This window comes from Bombina bombina, chromosome 1 (genome assembly GCF_027579735.1).
Source record: "Bombina bombina isolate aBomBom1 chromosome 1, aBomBom1.pri, whole genome shotgun sequence".
Taxonomy (NCBI): domain Eukaryota; kingdom Metazoa; phylum Chordata; class Amphibia; order Anura; family Bombinatoridae; genus Bombina; species Bombina bombina.
Window position 1 is genome coordinate 1,546,774,758 of NC_069499.1, and position 24,093 is coordinate 1,546,798,850.

Sequence of the window (24,093 nt, forward strand, 5' to 3'; positions counted from 1 at the left end):
GTGATCCATATTGCATCTATACATATAGAGAAAATATACAAACATATAGACATATGTTAAGTGATAATAAAGCATGAGACCTTGTGCCTGGATCCTCAGTTGTCCATACAGCGGAACCTCAAATCATATCATTGGTTCACTGTTATAAGTGGCAATCAAAGTTTATCCCTGATAACCTTAGCTTATCAACAGAGGCGTGTTATTAGTGTAACGTTAGCACTCTAGACATTCATTGGTCCATCCACTCAGGTATTCCATGTGTTTGGTTATTGTCCATCTATATAGGTTCCACAAAATGACCTTCAACCAGTCCCAGAGTATCTTTTTGTATTACGCCTCAAAAGGTATGATGGCAGATACCGACATAATGCTTTTGTGCACATAGTTTATAAACATGAGTTGACATTTGTACTCGGCACATCCAACACCGCTAACATATTTTGGAGGGCTCACACTGTCATAAGATTTAGAACGGATCAACAACACTAATTCATTATGCTGAGTGAATAGTTTATATCGGATATGATCCGACACATCTGTATTACCGCTGTGACTGCATGTTTAATATTGCTATATATATTCCTGCCAGAAACGGATATGTATAGAACTACCCTATGTGATTGAATGCTTGGTAATAACTATGATACCATTTAATATATCTTTGCCTCTAATCTAATGATGTAAATTAGGATTGAACAGGGACTCATAGATGTCTATAAGTATTTATCAAATTGACATATCTAATGACTCATATGGTTATGTTAGCATCTGTATATTACTGAGTTGTAGTTGACCTTTTGGGATTAGTAGTTTGGTTACACTGAGGTATATAGGGGTTATCACCATGACAACCCCATTTTTGGCGCAATTCACTTTTTTGATTTGGTGGTGGGTGTGGCTTAAAGTATTTATATATCACTATGTTGAGTTGCATGTTTATTCTGGTCTGAGGAAGGGATCTGTGAATCCCGAAACGTTACCTAATAAATTAGTATTTTTTTGGAAACCCAGTGAGTGCAGTCATTTGTTGAAGATCGCTGTGAATAGTACTGATCTGGCACCCTGGTTGCTGACTATATGACATTGTGAGTGCAGATACACATGGAGGATATATATATATATATATATATATATATATTTTTTTTTTTTTTTTTTTTTTTTTTTTTTTTTTTTGGATATGCATATGTATTTTCTGATGTGTATTTTTTGACATGTATTCTTCCTTGACTTGCATTTGATTTCTAAGTCCTGACTATTATACAATATAATGCACTATATGACATTTTGCATATTTGGCTTCACATATACACTTACATATATATTCACATTTTTTGTAGACACTTTGTATATATACTTATCTATATTGCCACTAATGCTAATGTCATATTTGCAGTACTATACAGTGAATCTGTTTTTGCTTGTTTGTACAACTTCCATTTATTGTTTCCATATTTTGTTTCAATTAATATTTCCATGTTCTTTTTGTATGATTCCCTTATTCACTGTATCTCAATTCTCTGTCTGTATATATATATACTTATTTATTCATGCTACCTGTTTGTCTGACGTAAGGGGTTAACCTAAAGTTAGGCTAGTGTTTTGGGTGTGTTTTTTCATTTTGGGTTTTAAACAATTAGAATGTTACCTTAGGTTTTTAAGTACTTTCACAACTGTGACACCTTAGGCTATGATTACGGCAATGAGCCGAAACATGTAAGTCATTGGTGTCACGCTCATTCACCTTGTTCTCTATTGTTGCACCCTCTAGCCCACGACGGGCGATTTTAACTTTGTCAATAAAGTTTTACTTTTTAATGCATCTGCTGTGGGATCCTATCTTCGCCATTTGAATTCTTTAGCAGCACCAGCAAAGGATCCCGCTTCTCCTCAGAGTGTATAGCAACCCCGGGTGAAGACTACCCCCACCCCATACGTCACTGTTGACATCATCGATCGGAGCTGAGTGCCGTGTACCAGCACCTGGACAGAGGTCGCACAGGGAGGAAGCAGCGTAGGGAAGTGAGCGGTGACAATAAAGTGCAAGTTAACACCGCACCCCTCTTACTGCAAAACTCGGTCTGTTGAGTTTCAGTTACCCCGGTGCTCCATGGATATCCTCTGACGGCGGAAGAGTACGTTTTTGATACTTTACTGTGACAGCTCCTTTGGGGTGAGTGAGTATTGCCTTAAGTCCCGGGAATATTCATGCATGTACTGCAAATTTATATACCTCAGCTGTGTATAGGAGTCTTCCTCCCCCCTTGTCTTTGCTTGGAATAAGTTATCAAGCGCGATATTCTACGTTTGGCTTTTTGTGCGCATAGGGTTAGTGCGCAAGCAAAAGCTGTTTACTTTCAACTTGTAATATGAGGGGGAAAGTTAAATACCGCTCCCCTTGTGATCTGGCCCTAAACTGGAGATAGCTCACCTGCCAATAATTTCATTCATTTCAATGATCTATTTATGCATAGCTAACGAGATATAAAAAAATCAGTAATGGTCTCTGGTCTGATATAACCAGAAAAATATTCTGATAAGTTACTATTCTAAAAATTAAAGGGACATTATACACTCAAAACAAGATGGGGTATTTCAATAAAGGATATAAAGATAATAAACTTTGTCATTGACATGTATTATCAATTTTGCCTCTAAAGCTGCTAAAAATGATAATAAAGTTGGAAGTAAGGTAACTACATAAGAATACGTCCGTAATACGGCTAGGCTATTGAGCAAGCATTTGTCCCTCACTCCCTAACAAGTACAAGCCCTGCAGGGACAGCTGTGAGCTGAGCGCTATGCGTGATTCATAGGGATAATAAAAGCCTATACCTATATGTAATGTGTGGGACTGACACATCGCACCGAGCAGCAGTTTACAGTGCAGTATAGGGCTATATTATGTGCGCTCTAAATATCCCAGCATAACGCTCACAGCTCTCCCTGCAGGGCTTGTACGTGCCTCTGCTTTATCGCCAGCGTCTCCCTAAGCGGGTTGTCTGCTCTCACTAGGCGGGAGCTCGGCTGCACCGCCATCAATCAGCTGGGATTAGCTTGCTTGCCCATGCTGTGTTCTGTGTATGCTCAATAATTTTATAGGCTATTTGTACTGTGATTTTACATCTGCAACGGTAAATGATGGTTGCGGCTGATGATGGATTCTGCAATAGTGTTATGAAATGACGTAACAAACACAAACCAATGGCTATGTTTTCACTTTCAAGACAGACTAAAAAAAACTATAATTTTTCAGCTCAGACTATGAACTAGTTGCAGGATGGAATTCCGTGATTGCATTAGTATGACGTTTCAACAATATCCTGCAACTAGTTCATAGTCTGAGCTGAAAAATTATAGTTTTTTTTTAGTCCGTCTTGAAAGTGAAAACATAGCCATTGGTTTGTGTTTGTTACGTCATTTCATAACACTATTGCAGAATCCATCATCAGCCGCAACCAGCATTTACCGTTGCAGATGTAAAATCACAGTACAAATAGCCTATAAAATTATTGAGCATACACAGAACACAGCATGGGCAAGCAAGCTAATCCCAGCTGATTGATGGCGGTGCAGCCGAGCTCTCGCCTTTAAAACCATGATTTAAAATCGGTCTTACTGACTAGTTATTTAAATCATGATATAAATCAATTTGATTGGAATCATATCCATACTGATCCATTCTCTATTTTACCTGTTCCCCTCATTTTGTTTATTTTTCTCTTACTCTCAATTTGTTTAGGATACATGCCGAAGAAAAATACTTTGCGCAGAAGATAAGGACTGAGCTCTTTTTCTATGAAGCACATCTCTGCGTCATGAATGTTAAAAAAAAACAGTAAATACAGTAGATTTGCATAATCAACAAATGATTGATAAAAAGACAGCATGATAAAAATGCAGTAGCACTTAGTACGAACTTCAAAGGAGTGGTAGATTTTTCTGACAAATTTCACTTATGTCTATTTCCACTCCTCCTGTATCATGTGACAACCTTTAACCAATCACAAATGCACATACGTATATTCTGTGGATTCCTGCACATGCTCAGTAGGAGCTGGTGACTCAAGAAGTTTAAATATAAAAAGACTGTGCACATTTTGTTAATGGAAGTAAATTTGAAAGTTGTTTAAAATGACTGCTCTATCTGATTAATGAAAGTTTAATTTTGACTTTAGTGTCTCTTTAAATTTACTCTGGTTAATTGACTTTATATGTTTAAATTGCTGATACGCACTGTGACAATAAAAAACAATAATTAAAAAATAAAAATGTCAGCAAACAAGGTGTTTGAACATTAAAAACATTTTAAACCCAGTTAGAAAATTATTTTACTACAAGACAGCAGAAAATATTGTAATTAAAAGGGACATGAAACCCAAAATGTTTCTTTCATGATTTAGGTAGAGCAAACAATGTTAAACAACTTTCCAGTTTACATCTAGAATCTAATTTCCTTCTTTCTCTTGGTATCATTTTTTGAAAGAGCAGCAATGCATTACTGGTTTCTAATTTAACACATAGGTGAGCCAATGACAATCGCTATATACTGTATATACAGGGAGTGCAGAATTATTAGGCAAATGAGTATTTTGACCACATCATCCTCTTTATGCATGTTGTCTTACTCCAAGCTGTATAGGCTCGAAAGCCTACTACCAATTAAGCATATTAGGTGATGTGCATCTCTGTAATGAGAAGGGGTGTGGTCTAATGACATCAACACCCTATATCAGGTGTGCATAATTATTAGGCAACTTCCTTTCCTTTGACAAAATGGGTCAAAAGAAGGACTTGACAGGCTCAGAAAAGTCAAAAATAGTGAGATATCTTGCAGAGGGATGCAGCACTCTTAAAATTGCAAAGCTTCTGAAGCGTGATCATCGAACAATCAAGCGTTTCATTCAAAATAGTCAACAGGGTCGCAAGAAGCGTGTGGAAAAACCAAGGCGCAAAATAACTGCCCATGAACTGAGAAAAGTCAAGCGTGCAGCTGCCAAGATGCCACTTGCCACCAGTTTGGCCATATTTCAGAGCTGCAACATCACTGGAGTGCCCAAAAGCACAAGGTGTGCAATACTCAGAGACATGGCCAAGGTAAGAAAGGCTGAAAGACGACCACCACTGAACAAGACACACAAGCTGAAATGTCAAGACAGTGCCAAGAAATATCTCAAGACTGATTTTTCTAAGGTTTTATGGACTGATGAAATGAGAGTGAGTCTTGATGGGCCAGATGGATGGGCCCGTGGCTGGATTGGTAAAGGGCAGAGAGCTCCAGTCCGACTCAGACGCCAGCAAGGTGGAGGTGGAGTACTGGTTTGGGCTGGTATCATCAAAGATGAGCTTGTGGGGCCTTTTCGGGTTGAGGATGGAGTCAAGCTCAACTCCCAGTCCTACTGCCAGTTTCTGGAAGACACCTTCTTCAAGCAGTGGTACAGGAAGAAGTCTGCATACTTCAAGAAAAACATGATTTTCATGCAGGACAATGCTCCATCACACGCGTCCAAGAACTCCACCGCGTGGCTGGCAAGAAAGGGTATAAAAGAAGAAAATCTAATGACATGGCCTCCTTGTTCACCTGATCTGAACCCCATTGAGAACCTGTGGTCCATCATCAAATGTGAGATTTACAAGGAGGGAAAACAGTACACCTCTCTGAACAGTGTCTGGGAGGCTGTGGTTGCTGCTGCACGCAATGTTGATGGTGAACAGATCAAAACACTGACAGAATCCATGGATGGCAGGCTTTTGAGTGTCCTTGCAAAGAAAGGTGGCTATATTGGTCACTGATTTGTTTTTGTTTTGTTTTTGAATGTCAGAAATGTATATTTGTGAATGTTGAGATGTTATATTGGTTTCACTGGTAAAAATAAATAATTGAAATGGGTATATATTTGTTTTTTGTTAAGTTGCCTAATAATTATGCACAGTAATAGTCACCTGCACACACAGATATCCCCCTAAAATAGCTATAACTAAAAACAAACTAAAAACTACTTCCAAAACTATTCAGCTTTGATATTAATGAGTTTTTTGGGTTCATTGAGAACATGGTTGTTGTTCAATAATAAAATTAATCCTCAAAAATACAACTTGCCTAATAATTCTGCACTCCCTGTATATATATATATATATATATATATATATATATATATATATATATATATATATATATATATATATATATATATATATATATATATATATATATATATATATATATATTATATATACAGTATATATACTCAGCCACCAATCAGCAGCTAAAACCTAGGTTATTTGCTGCTCCTGAACTTTCCTAGATAAAACTTTCAGCAATGGCTAACAAAAGAAGAAAGTAAATTCAATAATAGAAGTAAATTGGAAAGTTGTTTAAAATTGTATGCTCTGTCTGAATCGTGAATCTATAATTATGACTTTACTGTCCCTTTAAATGGTTTTTACATGCCCTTTCAGGCCCAGACATTCACTTGTTATTAGGTTCAAAATAAAACAGCATTTACATAACATGTTTAAATAGAACTCTTTCATATTCATACCTTTCAAGAGTTTACTGTCCCTTTAATAAAAAATATGTGTTTCATTTACGACACCAGTGTGGATGTTGCTTTTGAAATTGATTTCTTATCGCTGAACTCTAGCTTCTGTAAGTACACAGATTTATTGCAAGGAGCGCCTAAACCTCTTACTTAGTAAGATAAGCGACCTGGATATTGATTATATTTTCCTTTTATGGTTTCTTGATCTCACTAATTAATGGTTCATATTTTTTTACTGTAGATAAAAAGCCCTATCAGCAAAATTAACCAGATTTTGCCTCTGATGAGGTACTCACACTACTGTAGGCACATTTATTGCACCATGCTTTTAACACTGGTTTTCAAACTCCAGTCCTCTTCAGGATCCAACAGGCAAAACCTAAAGGATTTCCCCAACTGTCCTGCATTTTACAGGATAGTCCTAGTTTCAGAGCACTGTCCCTCCCTTTCTTTTTTACTTCATTTATATGTCCCAGTTTCACAAGGTCCATAAATAGTCAGCCACGCCCACCGAACCAATTCTGCTGCCTCTTAACCAACCAACTTTACTTGGACCATCCTGACTCTGCACCAGACAGCCCAGTACTCCAAGAGGAAAAATATGGTACTAACCCCCCCCCCTTTTTCATATAAGTCTAAAGAGAAATTCAACTACAAAATGTACATGCTATAAATCATTTGGATCGGCTCAAGAAGACCAGAAGCTCTCTGCACCTCCTGAGGAGGACCTTTTTGTACTTGGAGGGTCAGTAGTGTTATTATTGTGTTATGTTATTATTTATTTTATTTTTAAAGATACAGATAAAATAATAAACAAAAGCAGAATCATAAAATTCATTATCATATACAAGAACATGTCTCAAGGAAAACAATGTATGTAAGGGATGATAAAGACTGAACCTTTCCAATTTTTTTAAGAGGTAAAGGGACATGAATCGTGTGAAAGTAATGCATAACTGTAAATAGCTGACAAGAAAATATAATCTGAACAACTCTGTGTAAATATTTTACCTCAAAAATTCTTCAGCTCACCAGAGTAAGTGCTCTGTGATCCTGAGTTATTCATGTTACGGTCTTGCCACTGTCATTGTGTTAACAAAATATCCACTGATTGGCTACAGCAGACAAAATAAAGTAACAAATTCCAAATAAGGTTCAGATATGTGGCTGAGTTAAGCTTGGGAAACCACTGTCATATAAGCTTTTAGTTTTCAGAACTAGAAAACTGAAAAATTGTCAAGTTGACAAAAAAAAGAAGAAGTTAAAATAAATGTTAAATGTTTGTAAAGAGTGGGTGAACTTTAAAACAGTAGTGTCTCCAGAAATGGTATATGGGGGGAAGGGCATAGAGTTTTTGGGCAGGGTTGCAACATGAGGGGCAGGTGTGTCACAGGCATAGTCAGTCATACTAGGAGCAGGGTTGGGTGGAACTGAGGAGCTAAATCAGGAGTGATCACAGGGGGGCATTTGGGGGGGGCCAGCCAGTAGACTTTAGCCCCCTGACAAACCACTGCTTTAAAATAGGAATAATGCGCAGACTTTGTTTCTTCTTCACATTTTGCAGATTAAAATAGGTTAAATAACCACAATTACTAAACAGTTCATTATATTACCAGTGCTTCAGACGTGCAGAAAATCATGCCTGTTTATGGGTCCTGAGCAATGGGCTTTTTCAGGGGTAGGGGGAGCCTTTAAAAACTGGATATGCTAAAAAGAAAGTCTGATGTAGGGTGACGGAAGCTCATTATTATCTATTGCTCACAATGATTTACATTAGGAAAATAAAACAACATTGCAGTGAAATATAATTATTTATTTTGCATGATTATGATGTAAAATAACTGTCTACTTCCTCCCAGAGAGGCTGTAGTGTCTTCATCTTACTTAAAGGGATATGAAACCCAAAAAAATATTTTGTGATTCAGACAGAGCATTCAATATAAAGAAAACGTTTCCAATTTACTTTTATGATCAAATTTGCTTTGTTCCCACGATATTCAGTGTTGAAGAGATAACTACTGGCATAACCGGCCATAAAACTCGCCTGCAGCATTATTCTATACCTGGCAAGCAGTGTACATGCAGGATGCTGATGTGCCCCCCGAACAGAAGTCACTTTGTGTGGCCTGGCTGCCCTATTGCTCCCTCTGGTCTATTTACTCTGTCCCTGATCCCCAGATTACAGCTCCAGAGCTTCTCCAGTGGACTCTTTCTGAGTCGTTGACTCACTGACTTACTTCACGTGAGTTCCATCCAGGCAGCTGTGCCGATGCGGCCACTGATTTGCCCCCGAGCCCCTACACCTGTGGCCCTGCTACCAGGAGCAGAGCAGCCTTGCATAGTTCCGCTATGCGTGCGCACAAGGACTTGCCTGGAGTCTCCCTCTGCATGCTCTGCCCAACTGAAGTGACCCAGCGACACCAATGGCCCACCGGAAAATCTCCCAGTATCCTAATCCAGCCCAGTATCCCCCTAGACCCACTCCTTGAAACCCTGCTTTAAACACTCCTAAATGCTGTGTTACCTTCTACCTTATATTTTTAAGATTTATATTTTCACTACTGCTTCTCTTGTAAGGCCATTGAATATTTATTACATAACTGTCATCTCCTTCAGTGCTTATTTATAACTGAGACATTGATTGTCTGTACTCACAAGTGAGTTGGTTCAGCTGAAAAGCTGCCGAGTTGCTGATGTAATAAATCTCACTTTCCCTTCCAAATAGGGTTCAAGGTTTGGGTTGTAAAACCATTGGCAAACATGCACACACACTGAAAAACAATTCACTGAAAGCCCTCAGAGAATCATAATGAAAGTCTGATTAGCAAATACATGCAATTAATATACACACACAGTATGTACTATCACACCAATATGCACATACATTACACAAGTATATATACTGATACAGCACTGACAGATTCTTCTCTGAAGGTAAGCAACCCTAACTGGTACTCACTAGGGACATTAAAACCAAATTAAATAATTAAATTCAAAACTGAATTACCCATAAATGTATTAATTAAAGGGACACTCAAGTCAAAATAAACTTTTAAGATTCAGGAAGAGCATGCAGTTTTAAGACACTTTTCAATTTACTTCCATTGTCAAATTTTGCGCAGTCTTTTTATATTCACACTTTCTGGGTAACAAGATCCTACTGAGCATGTGCACATATAGATATAGGTCATTGAGGAAGTTGTTACAGACAAAACATGTTTTACCTGTTTGCTTCCACTTCTATCTCTGTTTGATCAGATTGAATTTCTGCTGTTTTTATGACTTGTCTATGGAATAAAAAGAATCCTATTTGCTTTTACACACATGGAGTTGGTGTGTATTCCTTTATACTTCTGAGCGCTGGGAATTCAACGTTGCTGGATATACATATACTAGTCTGTGATTGGCTTGTGTCTGTCACATGATACAAGGGGCTGGAAAATGGGAGATGATAAATCATTGTATTTTTATTATGTACTAAGTTGTTACTTATGCAATTCTACTGCATTGAGTGGTCCTTTAATGATGATGACATATTTAGGATTCATTTTACTTGTTTTCGCCTAAAGACCTATTTAATTGGCACACCACTTGGCTGATTTTACTAACCACTCGGCAAAAGTGTAAGCCGATATAACGCAAAATTTAGTAAATTTATTATTTTCAATGGCCTAGATTACAAGTTGTGCGGTTTGGCTATACCGCTGAAAAAATTGGCCTTTGCGAGCAGAATATTCAGCTCACCTGTATTACAAGTCACGGCGGTACGGCTATACCGCTAGCGTTTCAGTCTGTACGCCAACTCTCCATTCCGCACTCAAAAAATGGCTTTGAGTGTGGAATATTCAGCTTACCCGTATTACAGGTTGTGCGGTCCGGCTATTACACTAGCTTATACCGCCACAATGAGAGCTGCTTATATTCTATTGGCTGATTTGAACATATAAAAGGATTTAAGCAGCTCTCATCCTATTGGCTTATTTGAATATTTCAGTCAATAGGAATGCAAGGTACCCAATATAAAACGGGTACCTTGCAATCAATATTCAGTGTGCTGTGGAGATCACATGAAGAGGAGCCTCGACGTCGTTCTTGATGACCACTGCCAACAGCATCCGCCTCCGCGCCACATCAGCTCTATGACCCCTAGATGAAGATGCAAGATGGCTACGCGACATCGGGATGAAGATTGAAAATGGAACCGCCTGGAAGAAGACTTTCACCGCCGGACTTCAGGAATGGTGAGTACCTATGTTGGAGTTAGTGTTAGGTTTTTTTGGGGGGGGTTTGGGTGTTTTTTTTTTTTAGATTAGGGCTTTTTTATTTTTTTTAATGGGCAGCAAAAGAGCTGTTTACCCTTTTAAGGGCAATGCCCATACAAATGCCCCTTTAGGGGCAGTGGGTATCTTTTGATTTTTTTAGGTAGGTCTTTTTTATTTTGGAGGGTTGGGTGGGTGGGATGTTTTATTGTTAGGGGGACTTCTTTAGGGCAATGCCCTACAAAAGGCCCTTTTAAGGGCTATTGGTAGTTCATTGTTAGACTAGGGTTTTTTATTTTGGGGTGGGCTTTTTGTTTTTATAGGGGTATTAGATTAAGTTTAATTTTTTTATTTTAGATAATTTCTTTTTATTTTATTTTATTATTTTTTGTAATCTTATATTTTTTTTTATTTTTTCGTAATTTTAGAATTTGTTATTTTTTGTAATGTTAGTTTCTTTTTCTTTTAGTAGTGATTTTACTTTTAGTATCCTTTATTTTTTTAAATAGTAATGTTAGTTTTATTTATAGATTAAGCTTAGTTTTTTTTATTTCACAGGTAAGTTTTTATTTATGTGAAGGTGGTTATATTGTAACTTTAATTTAAAGTTAGCGGGGGGTCAGCGGTTAGGGGTTAATAGGTTTAATTTAGTATTTGGGATGTGGGGGTAAGTGGTTTAGGGGTTAATAGTTTTATTTTAGTAGTAGAGATGTGGGGGTTGGCGGTTTAGGGGTTAATATGTTTATTTAGGTGTTAGCTATGCGGGTGGGCGGTGGTTTAGGGCTTAATAGGTTGATTTAGTGTCTGTGATGTTGGGGCGGCGGTTTAGAGTTTAATCAGTCTATTTAGTGTTGGCGATGTCAGGGGGTGGCAGATTATGGGTATTTCGACTAGGGGTTTATGTTAGGGTGTTAGATTTTTACATAACCTTCTTGTCTCCATAGACATCAATGGGGAATGCGTTATAGCGATCACCATTCCGCAATCGTAGGTGTTAGTTTTTTTTCTAACACTTTTTCTCCTTTGATGTCTATGAGGGAAAACGTGCACGAGCACGTCAAGTCAGGATTTGGCTTTTGTGCAGTATGAAGCATAACCCACCATACCGCACAACACAAGAAGGTTTTTATGTAACTTGTAATGGCAGCGCTATGGAAAGTGCGATGCCGCTACATTTTTAGCGTTATTTACCCACCGTTTTAGTGCACAACTTGTAATTTAGGTGAATGTTTGTTGCACAAATTATCATTAAATCAAGTCATGTTAAATTGTGCAATTAATTAGTGTGCTGGATAGCTTAAAGAGACAGTAAACAACTTGTAATTAGAAGACATTTCTGTTGTGTTACCTCGTCATAAAGTTAGTATAAAACAGGCTTGCATTTTAGCCAATCAGTGCTGACTCCTAGGTAACTTCACTTGCGTGAGCTCAATGTTATATGACACACATGAACTAACACCCTCTAGCGGTGAAAAACTGTAAAAAATGCATTCAGATTAGAGGCGGCTTTCAAGGTCTAGGAAATTAGCATATGAGCCTACCTGTTTAGCTTTTAACTACGAATACCAAGAGCACAAAGCAAATTTGGTGATAAAAGTAAATTGGAAAGTTGTTAAAAATGACATGCCCTATCTGAATCATGAAAGTTTATTTTGGACTTGACTGTCCCTTTAAGTACAGGCAAATTCATGTGGGGATATCATTACAACATGTGAACTTTCTATATAAAGAGACAATCCAACACAATTATGCAATTTTGTCTTGCATTGTTTCATTTGCATATGCAGAGATAGGAGACATAACATTCTGGATTAAGGGCTGTACAGAAAAACAAGAAAGTGTGTATATTGGAAGGGGTGTATTTGTGATAACAAATCGTGTTGCTTACTATTAAAGGGCCAGAATCATTAAACAAGCTCATTGTGACCAGAGTTATGTAATTACATTTGAATATTGTAGATGTCATTATCAGTTATCACAGCTGAAGGTTAAACATATTATAGACATGGACAACTACATAAGTTTGAACCTTAAAGGGATGAAATTTGATTGTATCATATATTCTTAAAGGGACGCTATCCTAACGACTTAGATACTTGGGACATCTTACAATAATATTCTTTTTTCTTTTATTGAGGTTGATAGCATCTAGCTCTTCCTAGGGACGCCTAGGGGGATTGAATTTGCTCTTGAATTCTGAATGAATGCACTGTGTGAATGAAGAGAGAATTGGGCATGACACTTATGCCTTTTAAATTTATGCATTTATTTTTTTTAAATTAAATATTCTATATTTATCTGGAGTAGTGATGTAGCGAATAGTTCACCGGCAAATAGTTCCCGGCGAACATAGCATGTTTGCGTTTGCCGTGGCGGGCGAACATATGCGATGTTTGATCCGCCCCCTACTCGTCATCATTGAGTAAACCTTGAGCCTCTACCTCACAGTCAGCAGACAGATTACAGCCAATCAGAGGCAGACACTCCCTCCCAGACCCTCCCACCTCCTGGACAGCATCGATTTTAGATTCATTTGGAAACAGTAGTGTAAATTTAAGAAAAAAAAACTTTTTTGACTGTGAAACATCAGTCTGCTAGTGTAATCTAATTGCAGTTGCCTGCTTGCCAGCGTGTGTTCCAGGCCCACTTGCCCAGTGCCACCACTCATATCTGGTGTAACAGTAGTGTAAATTTTAAAAAAAATTTTTTTTACTGTGAAACATGAGTCTGCTTGTGTAATCTAATTGCAGTTGCCTGCCTGCCAGCGTGTGTGCCAGGCCCACTTGCCCAGTGCCACCACTCATATCTGATGTAACAGTAGTCTAAATTTTAAAAAAAAAAACTTTTTTGACTGTGAAACATCAGTCTGCTAGTGTAATCTAATTGCAGTTGCCTGCCAGCGTGTGTTCCAGGCCCACTTGCCCAGTGCCACCACTCATATCTGATGTAACAGTAGTGTAAATTTAAAAAAAAAAAAACTTTGTTGACTGTGAAACATCAGTCTGCTTGTGTAATCTAATTGCAGTTGCCTGCCTGCCAGCGTGTGTGCCAGGCCCACTTGCCCAGTGCCACCACTCATATCTGGTGTAACAGTAGTGTAAATTTAAAAAAAAAAAAACTTTGTTGACTGTGAAACATCAGTCTGCTAGTGTAATCTAATTGCAGTTGCCTGCCTGCCAGCGTGTGTTCCAGGCCCACTTGCCCAGTGCCACCACTCATATCTGGTGTAACAGTAGTGTAAATTTTAAAAAAAAACTTTTTTGACTGTGAAACATCAGTCTGCTAGTGTAATCTAATTGCAGTTGCCTGCCAGCGTGTGTGCCAGGCCCACTTGCCCTGTGCCACCACTCATATCTGGTGTAACAGTAGTATAAATTAAAAAAAAAAAAAACTTTTTTGACTGTGAAACATCAGTCTGCTTGTGTAATCTAATTGCAGTTGCCTGCCAGCATGTGTTCCAGGCCCACTTGCCCAGTGCCACCACTCATATCTGGTGTAACAGTAGTGTAAATTTAAAAAAAAAAACTTTTTTGACTGTGAAACATCAGTCTGCTTGTGTAATCTAATTGCAGTTGCCTGCCTGCCAGCATGTGTGCCAGGCCCACTTGCCCTGTGCCACCACTCATATCTGGTGTAACAGTAGTGTAAATTTTAAAAAAAAACTTTTTTGACTGTGAAACATCAGTCTGCTAGTGTAATCTAATTGCAGTTGCCTGCCTGCCAGCGCGTGTTCCAGGCCCACTTGCCCAGTCCCACCACTCATATCTGGTGTAACAGTAGAGTAAATTTAAAAAAAAAACTTTTTTGACTGTGAAACATCAGTCTGCTAGTGTAATCTAATTGCAGTTGCCTGCCTGCCAGCGTGTGTTCCAGGCCCACTTGCCCAGTGCCACCACTCATATCTGGTGTAACAGTAGTCTAAATTTAAAAAAAAAAACTTTTTTGACTGTGAAACATCAGTCTGCTTGTGTAATCTAATTGCAGTTGCCTGCCAGCGTGTGTTCCAGGCCCACTTGCCCAGTGCCACCACTCATATCTGGTGTAACAGTAGTGTAAATTTAAAAAAAAAAAAAAAAATTTGACTATGAAACATCAGTCTGCTTGTGTAATCTAATTGCAGTTGCCTGCCTGCCAGCGTGTGTGCCAGGCCCACTTGCCCAGTGCCACCACTCATATCTGGTGTAACAGTAGTCTAAATTTAAAAAAACAAAACTTTTTGACTGTAAAACATCAGTCTGCTAGTGTAATCTAATTGCAGTTGCCTGCCAGCGTGTGTTCCAGGCCCACTTGCCCAGTGCCACCACTCATATCTGGTGTAACAGTAGTGTAAATTTAAAAAAAAAAAACTTTGTTGACTGTGAAACATCAGTCTGCTTGTGTAATCTAATTGCAGTTGCCTGCCTGCCAGCGTGTGTGCCAGGCCCACTTGCCCAGTGCCACCCCTCATATCTGGTGTAACAGTAGTCTAAATTAAAAAAAAAAAAACTTTTTTGACTGTGAAACATCAGTCTGCTAGTGTAATCTAATTGCAGTTGCCTGCCAGCGTGTGTTCCAGGCCCACTTGCCCAGTGCCACCACTCATATCTGGTGTAACAGTAGTGTAAATTTAAAAAAAAAAACTTTGTTGACTGTGAAACATAAGTCTGCTTGTGTAATCTAATTGCAGTTGCCTGCCTGCCAGCGTGTGTGCCAGGCCCACTTGCCCAGTGCCACCCCTCATATCTGGTGTAACAGTAGTCTAAATTTAAAAAAAAAAACTTTTTTGACTGTGAAACATCAGTCTGCTAGTGTAATCTAATTGCAGTTGCCTGCCAGCGTGTGTTCCAGGCCCACTTGCCCAGTGCCACCACTTATATCTGGTGTAACAGTAGTGTAAATTTAAAAAAAAAACTTTTTTGACTGTGAAACATCAGTCTGCTAGTGTAATCTAATTGCAGTTGCCTGCCAGCGTGTGTGCCAGGCCCACTTGCCCTGTGCCACCACTCATATCTGGTGTAACAGTAGTGTAAATTAAAAAAAAAAAACTTTTTTGACTGTGAAACATCAGTCTGCTTGTGTAGTCTAATTGCAGTTGCCTGCCAGCGTGTGTTCCAGGCCCACTTGCCCAGTGCCACCACTCATATCTGGTGTAACAGTAGTGTAAATTTAAAAAGAAAAAACTTTTTTGACTGTGAAACATCAGTCTGCTTGTGTAATCTAATTGCAGTTGCCTGCCTGCCAGCGTGTGTGCCAGGCCCACTTGCCCTGTGCCACCACTCATATCTGGTGTAACAGTAGTGTAATTTAAAAAAAAAAAATTTTTTGACTGTGAAACATAAGTCTGCTAGTGTAATCTAATTGCAGTTGCCTGCCTGCCTGCCAGCGTGTGTTCCAGGCCCACTTGCCCAGTCCCACCACTCATATCTGGTGTAACAGTAGAGTAAATTTAAAGAAAAAACTTTTTTGACTGTGAAACATCAGTCTGCTAGTGTAATCTAATTGCAGTTGCCTGCCAGCGTGTGTGCAAGGCCCACTTGCCCAGTGCCACCACTCATATCTGGTGTAACAGTAGTGTAAATTTAAAAAAAAAAACTTTTTTGACTGTGAAACATCAGTCTGCTAGTGTAATCTAATTGCAGTTGCCTGTCTGCCAGCATGTGTGCCAGGCTCACAGCGTATACTGTGCCCACTTGCACAGTGCCACCACTCATATCTTGTTTAATAGTAGTGTAAGTCTAAATTTAAAAAAAAAAAAATTTTGACTGTGAAACATCAGTCTGCTAGTGTAATCTAATTGCAGTTGCCTGCAAGCGTGTGCAAGGCCCACTTGCCCAGTGCCACCACTCATATCTTGTTTAATAGTAGTGTAAGTGTACATTTAAAAAGAAAAAAAATTTTGGACTGTGAAACAACAGTCTGCTTTTTTGTGTCAGGCTCACAGCGTATACTGTGCCCACTTGCACAGTGCCACCACTCATATCTTGTTTAATAGTAGTGTAAGTCTAAATTTAAAAAAAAAAAAATTTTGACTGTGAAACATCAGTCTGCTTGTGTAATCTAATTGCAGTTGCCTGCCTGCCAGCGTGTGTGCCAGGCTCACAGCGTATACTGTGCCCACTTGCCCAGTGGCACCACTCATATCTTGTTTAATAGTAGTGTAAGTGTACATTTTTAAAAAAAAAAACTTTTTGGACTGTGAAACATCAGTCTGCTTTTTTGTGTCAGGCTCACAACGTATGCTGTACCCACTTGCCCAGTGCCACCACTCATATCTTGTTTAATAGTAGTGTAAGTGTACATTTTAAAAAAAAACTTTTTTGACTGTGAAACATCAGTCTGCTAGTGTAATCTAATTGCAGTTGCCTGCCAGCATGTGCAATGCCCACTTGCCCAGTGCCACCACTCATATCTGGTGTAACAGTAGTGTAAATTTAAAAAAAAAACTTTTTTGACTGTGAAACATCAGTCTGCTAGTGTAATCTAATTGCAGTTGCCTGGCAGCGTGTGTGCAAGGCCCACTTGCCCTGTGCCACCATTCATATCTGGTGTAACAGTAGTGTAAATTTAAAAAAAAAAAACTTTTTTGACTGTGAAACATCAGTCTGCTAGTGTAATCTAATTGCAGTTGCCTGCCTGCCAGCGTGTGTGCCAGGCTCACAGCGTATACTGTGCCCACTTGCCAATTGCCACCACTCATATCTGGTGTAACAGTAGTTTAAATTTAAAAAAAAAAAACTTTTTTGACTGTGAAACATCAGTCTGCTTGTGTAATCTAATTGCAGTTGCCTGCCTGCCAACGTGTGTGCCAGGCTCACAGCGTATACTGTGCCCACTTGCCCAGTGCCACCACTCATATCTTGTTTAATAGTAGTGTAAGTGTACATTTAAAAAAAAAAAAACTTTTTGGACTGTGAAACATCAGTCTGCTTTTTTGTGTCAGGCTCACAGCGTATACTGTGCCCACTTGCACAGTGCCACCACTCATATCTTGTTTAATAGTAGTGTAAGTCTAAATTTTAAAAAAAAACTTTTTTGACTGTGAAACATCAGTCTGCTAGTGTAATCTAATTGCAGTTGCCTGCCAGCGTGTGTGCAAGGCCCACTTGCCCTGTGCCACCGTCATATCTGGTGTAACAGTAGTGTAAATTTAAAAAAAAAAACTTTTTTGACTGTGAAACATCAGTCCGCTAGTGTAATCTAATTGCAGTTGCCTGCCAGCGTGTGTGCAAGGCCCACTTGCCCAGTGCCACCACTCATATCTGGTGTAACAGTAGTGTAAATTTAAAAAAAAAAACTTTTTTGACTGTGAAACATCAGTCTGCTAGTGTAATCTAATTGCAGTTGCCTGTCTGCCAGCGTGTGTGCCAGGCTCACAGCGTATACTGTGCCCACTTGCCCAGTGCCACCACTCATTTCTGGTGTAACAGTAGTATAAATTTAAAAAAAACACTTTTTTTTTACTGTGAAACATCAGTCTGCTTGTGTAATCTAATTGCAGTTGCCTGCCTGCCAGCCTGTGTGCCAGGCTCACAGCGTATACTGTGCCCACTTGCCCAGTGGCACCACTCATATCTTGTTTAATAGTAGTGTAAGTGTACATTTTAAAAAAAAAAAAACTTTTTGGACTGTGAAACATCAGTCTGCTTTTTTGTGTCAGGCTCACAGCGTATACTGTGCCCACTTGCCCAGTGCCACCACTCATATCTTGTTTAATAGTAGTGTAAGTCTAAATTTAAAAAAAAAACTTTTTTGACTGTGAAACATCAGTCTGCTAGTGTAATCTAATTGCAGTTGCCTGCAAGCGTGTGCAAGGCCCACTTGCCCAGTGCCACCACTCATATCTTGTTTAATAGTAGTGTAAGTGTACATTTAAAAAAAAAAAAAAATTTTGGACTGTGAAACAACAGTCTGCTTTTTTGTGTCAGGCTCACAGCGTATACTGTGCCCACTTGCACAGTGCCACCACTCATATCTTGTTTAATAGTAGTGTAAGTCTAAATTTAAAAAAAAAAAAATTTTGACTGTGAAACATCAGTCTGCTTGTGTAATCTAATTGCAGTTGCCTGCCTGCCAGCGTGTGTGCCAGGCCCACAGCGTATACTGTGCCCACTTGCCCAGTGGCACCACTCATATCTTGTTTAATAGTAGTGTAAGTGTACATTTTTAAAAAAAAAAACTTTTTGGACTGTGAAACATCAGTCTGCTTTTTTGTGTCAGGCTCACAACGTATGCTGTACCCACTTGCCCAGTGCCACCACTCATATCTTGTTTAATAGTAGTGTAAGTGTACATTTTAAAAAAAAACTTTTTTGACTGTGAAACATCAGTCTGCTAGTGTAATCTAATTGCAGTTGCCTGCCAGCATGTGCAATGCCCACTTGCCCAGTGCCACCACTCATATCTGGTGTAACAGTAGTGTAAATTTAAAAAAAAAACTTTTTTGACTGTGAAACATCAGTCTGCTAGTGTAATCTAATTGCAGTTGCCTGGCAGCGTGTGTGCAAGGCCCACTTGCCCTGTGCCACCATTCATATCTGGTGTAACAGTAGTGTAAATTTAAAAAAAAAAAAACTTTTTTGACTGTCAAACATCAGTCTGCTAGTGTAATCTAATTGCAGTTGCCTGCCTGCCAGCGTGTGTGCCAGGCTCACAGCGTATACTGTGCCCACTTGCCAATTGCCACCACTCATATCTGGTGTAACAGTAGTTTAAATTTAAAAAAAAAAAACTTTTTTGACTGTGAAACATCAGTCTGCTTGTGTAATCTAATTGCAGTTGCCTGCCTGCCAACGTGTGTGCCAGGCTCACAGCGTATACTGTGCCCACTTGCCCAGTGCCACCACTCATATCTTGTTTAATAGTAGTGTAAGTGTACATTTAAAAAAAAAAAAAACTTTTTGGACTGTGAAACATCAGTCTGCTTTTTTGTGTCAGGCTCACAGCGTATACTGTGCCCACTTGCACAGTGCCACCACTCATATCTTGTTTAATAGTAGTGTAAGTCTAAATTAAAAAAAAAAACTTTTTTGACTGTGAAACATCAGTCTGCTAGTGTAATCTAATTGCAGTTGCCTGCAAGCGTGTGCAAGGCCCACTTGCCCAGTGCCACCACTCATATCTTGTTTAATAGTAGTGTAAGTGTACATTTAAAAAAAAAAAAAAAATTTGGACTGTGAAACAACAGTCTGCTTTTTTGTGTCAGGCTCACAGCGTATACTGTGCCCACTTGCACAGTGCCACCACTCATATCTTGTTTAATAGTAGTGTAAGTCTAAATTTAAAAAAAAAAAATTTTTGACTGTGAAACATCAGTCTGCTTGTGTAATCTAATTGCAGTTGCGTGTGTGCCAGGCTCACAGCGTATACTGTGCCCACTTGCCCAGTGGCACCACTCATATCTTGTTTAATAGTAGTGTAAGTGTACATTTAAAAAAAAAAAAACTTTTTGGACTGTGAAACATCAGTCTGCTTTTTTGTGTCAGGCTCACAACGTATGCTGTACCCACTTGCCCAGTGCCACCACTCATATCTTGTTTAATAGTAGTGTAAGTGTACATTTTAAAAAAAAACTTTTTTGACTGTGAAACATCAGTCTGCTAGTGTAATCTAATTGCAGTTGCCTGCCAGCATGTGCAATGCCCACTTGCCCAGTGCCACCACTCATATCTGGTGTAACAGTAGTGTAAATTTAAAAAAAAAACTTTTTTGACTGTGAAACATCAGTCTGCTAGTGTAATCTAATTGCAGTTGCCTGGCAGCGTGTGTGCAAGGCCCACTTGCCCTGTGCCACCATTCATATCTGGTGTAACAGTAGTGTAAATTTAAAAAAAAAAAACTTTTTTGACTGTGAAACATCAGTCTGCTAGTGTAATCTAATTGCAGTTGCCTGCCTGCCAGCGTGTGTGCCAGGCTCACAGCGTATACTGTGCCCACTTGCCAATTGCCACCACTCATATCTGGTGTAACAGTAGTTTAAATTTAAAAAAAAAAAACTTTTTTGACTGTGAAACATCAGTCTGCTTGTGTAATCTAATTGCAGTTGCCTGCCTGCCAACGTGTGTGCCAGGCTCACAGCGTATACTGTGCCCACTTGCCCAGTGCCACCACTCATATCTTGTTTAATAGTAGTGTAAGTGTACATTTAAAAAAAAAAAAACTTTTTGGACTGTGAAACATCAGTCTGCTTTTTTGTGTCAGGCTCACAGCGTATACTGTGCCCACTTGCACAGTGCCACCACTCATATCTTGTTTAATAGTAGTGTAAGTCTAAATTTAAAAAAAAAACTTTTTTGACTGTGAAACATCAGTCTGCTAGTGTAATCTAATTGCAGTTGCCTGCCAGCGTGTGTGCAAGGCCCACTTGCCCTGTGCCACCGTCATATCTGGTGTAACAGTAGTGTAAATTTTAAAAAAAAAACTTTTTTGACTGTGAAACATCAGTCCGCTAGTGTAATCTAATTGCAGTTGCCTGCCAGCGTGTGTGCAAGGCCCACTTGCCCAGTGCCACCACTCATATCTGGTGTAACAGTAGTGTAAATTTAAAAAAAAAAACTTTTTTGACTGTGAAACATCAGTCTGCTAGTGTAATCTAATTGCAGTTGCCTGTCTGCCAGCGTGTGTGCCAGGCTCACAGCGTATACTGTGCCCACTTGCCCAGTGCCACCACTCATTTCTGGTGTAACAGTAGTATAAATTTAAAAAAAACACTTTTTTTTTACTGTGAAACATCAGTCTGCTTGTGTAATCTAATTGCAGTTGCCTGCCTGCCAGCCTGTGTGCCAGGCTCACAGCGTATACTGTGCCCACTTGCCCAGTGGCACCACTCATATCTTGTTTAATAGTAGTGTAAGTGTACATTTTAAAAAAAAAAAACTTTTTGGACTGTGAAACATCAGTCTGCTTTTTTGTGTCAGGCTCACAGCGTATACTGTGCCCACTTGCCCAGTGCCACCACTCATATCTTGTTTAATAGTAGTGTAAGTGTACATTTAAAAAAAAAAAAATTTTTGGACTGTGAAACATCAGTCTGCTTTTTTGTGTCAGGCTCACAGCGTATACTGTGCCCACTTGCACAGTGCCACCACTCATACCTTGTTTAATAGTAGTGTAAGTCTAAATTTAAAAAAAAAACTTTTTTGACTGTGAAACATCAGTCTGCTAGTGTAATCTAATTGCAGTTGCCTGCAAGCGTGTGCAAGGCCCACTTGCCCAGTGCCACCACTCATATCTTGTTTAATAGTAGTGTAAGTGTACATTTAAAAAAAAAAAACTTTTTGGACTGTGAAACATCAGTCTGCTTTTTTGTGTCAGGCTCACAGCGTATACTGTGCCCACTTGCCCAGTGCCACCACTCATATCTTGTTTAATAGTAGTGTAAGTGTACATTTAAAAAAAAAAAAATTTTTGGACTGTGAAACATCAGTCTGCTTTTTTGTGTCAGGCTCACAGCGTATACTGTGCCCACTTGCACAGTGCCACCACTCATACCTTGTTTAATAGTAGTGTAAGTCTAAATTTAAAAAAAAAACTTTTTTGACTGTGAAACATCAGTCTGCTAGTGTAATCTAATTGCAGTTGCCTGCAAGCGTGTGCAAGGCCCACTTGCCCAGTGCCACCACTCATATCTTGTTTAATAGTAGTGTAAGTGTACATTTAAAAAAAAAAAAATTTTTGGACTGTGAAACAACAGTCTGCTTTTTTGTGTCAGGCTCACAGCGTATACTGTGCCCACTTGCACAGTGCCACCACTCATATCTTGTTTAATAGTAGTGTAAGTCTAAATTTAAAAAAAAAAAAATTTTGACTGTGAAACATCAGTCTGCTAGTGTAATCTAATTGCAGTTGCCTGCAAGCGTGTGCAAGGCCCACTTGCCCAGTGCCACCACTCATATCTTGTTTAATAGTAGTGTAAGTGTACATTTAAAAAAAAAAAAAAATTTTGGACTGTGAAACAACAGTCTGCTTTTTTGTGTCAGGCTCACAGCGTATACTGTGCCCACTTGCACAGTGCCACCACTCATATCTTGTTTAATAGTAGTGTAAGTCTAAATTTAAAAAAAAAAAATTTTTGACTGTGAAACATCAGTCTGCTTGTGTAATCTAATTGCAGTTGCCTGCCTGCCAGCGTGTGTGCCAGGCTCACAGCGTATACTGTGCCCACTTGCCCAGTGGCACCACTCATATCTTGTTTAATAGTAGTGTAAGTGTACATTTTTAAAAAAAAAAACTTTTTGGACTGTGAAACATCAGTCTGCTTTTTTGTGTCAGGCTCACAACGTATGCTGTACCCACTTGCCCAGTGCCACCACTCATATCTTGTTTAATAGTAGTGTAAGTGTACATTTTAAAAAAAAACTTTTTTGACTGTGAAACATCAGTCTGCTAGTGTAATCTAATTGCAGTTGCCTGCCAGCATGTGCAATGCCCACTTGCCCAGTGCCACCACTCATATCTGGTGTAACAGTAGTGTAAATTTAAAAAAAAAACTTTTTTGACTGTGAAACATCAGTCTGCTAGTGTAATCTAATTGCAGTTGCCTGGCAGCGTGTGTGCAAGGCCCACTTGCCCTGTGCCACCATTCATATCTGGTGTAACAGTAGTGTAAATTTAAAAAAAAAAAACTTTTTTGACTGTGAAACATCAGTCTGCTAGTGTAATCTAATTGCAGTTGCCTGCCTGCCAGCGTGTGTGCCAGGCTCACAGCGTATACTGTGCCCACTTGCCAATTGCCACCACTCATATCTGGTGTAACAGTAGTTTAAATTTAAAAAAAAAAAACTTTTTTGACTGTGAAACATCAGTCTGCTTGTGTAATCTAATTGCAGTTGCCTGCCTGCCAGCGTGTGTGCCAGGCTCACAGCGTATACTGTGCCCACTTGCCCAGTGGCACCACTCATATCTTGTTTAATAGTAGTGTAAGTGTACATTTTAAAAAAAAAAAACTTTTTGGACTGTGAAACATCAGTCTGCTTTTTTGTGTCAGGCTCACAACGTATGCTGTACCCACTTGCCCAGTGCCACCACTCATATCTTGTTTAATAGTAGTGTAAGTGTACATTTTAAAAAAAAACTTTTTTGACTGTGAAACATCAGTCTGCTAGTGTAATCTAATTGCAGTTGCCTGCCAGCATGTGCAATGCCCACTTGCCCAGTGCCACCACTCATATCTGGTGTAACAGTAGTGTAAATTTAAAAAAAAAACTTTTTTGACTGTGAAACATCAGTCTGCTAGTGTAATCTAATTGCAGTTGCCTGGCAGCGTGTGTGCAAGGCCCACTTGCCCTGTGCCACCATTCATATCTGGTGTAACAGTAGTG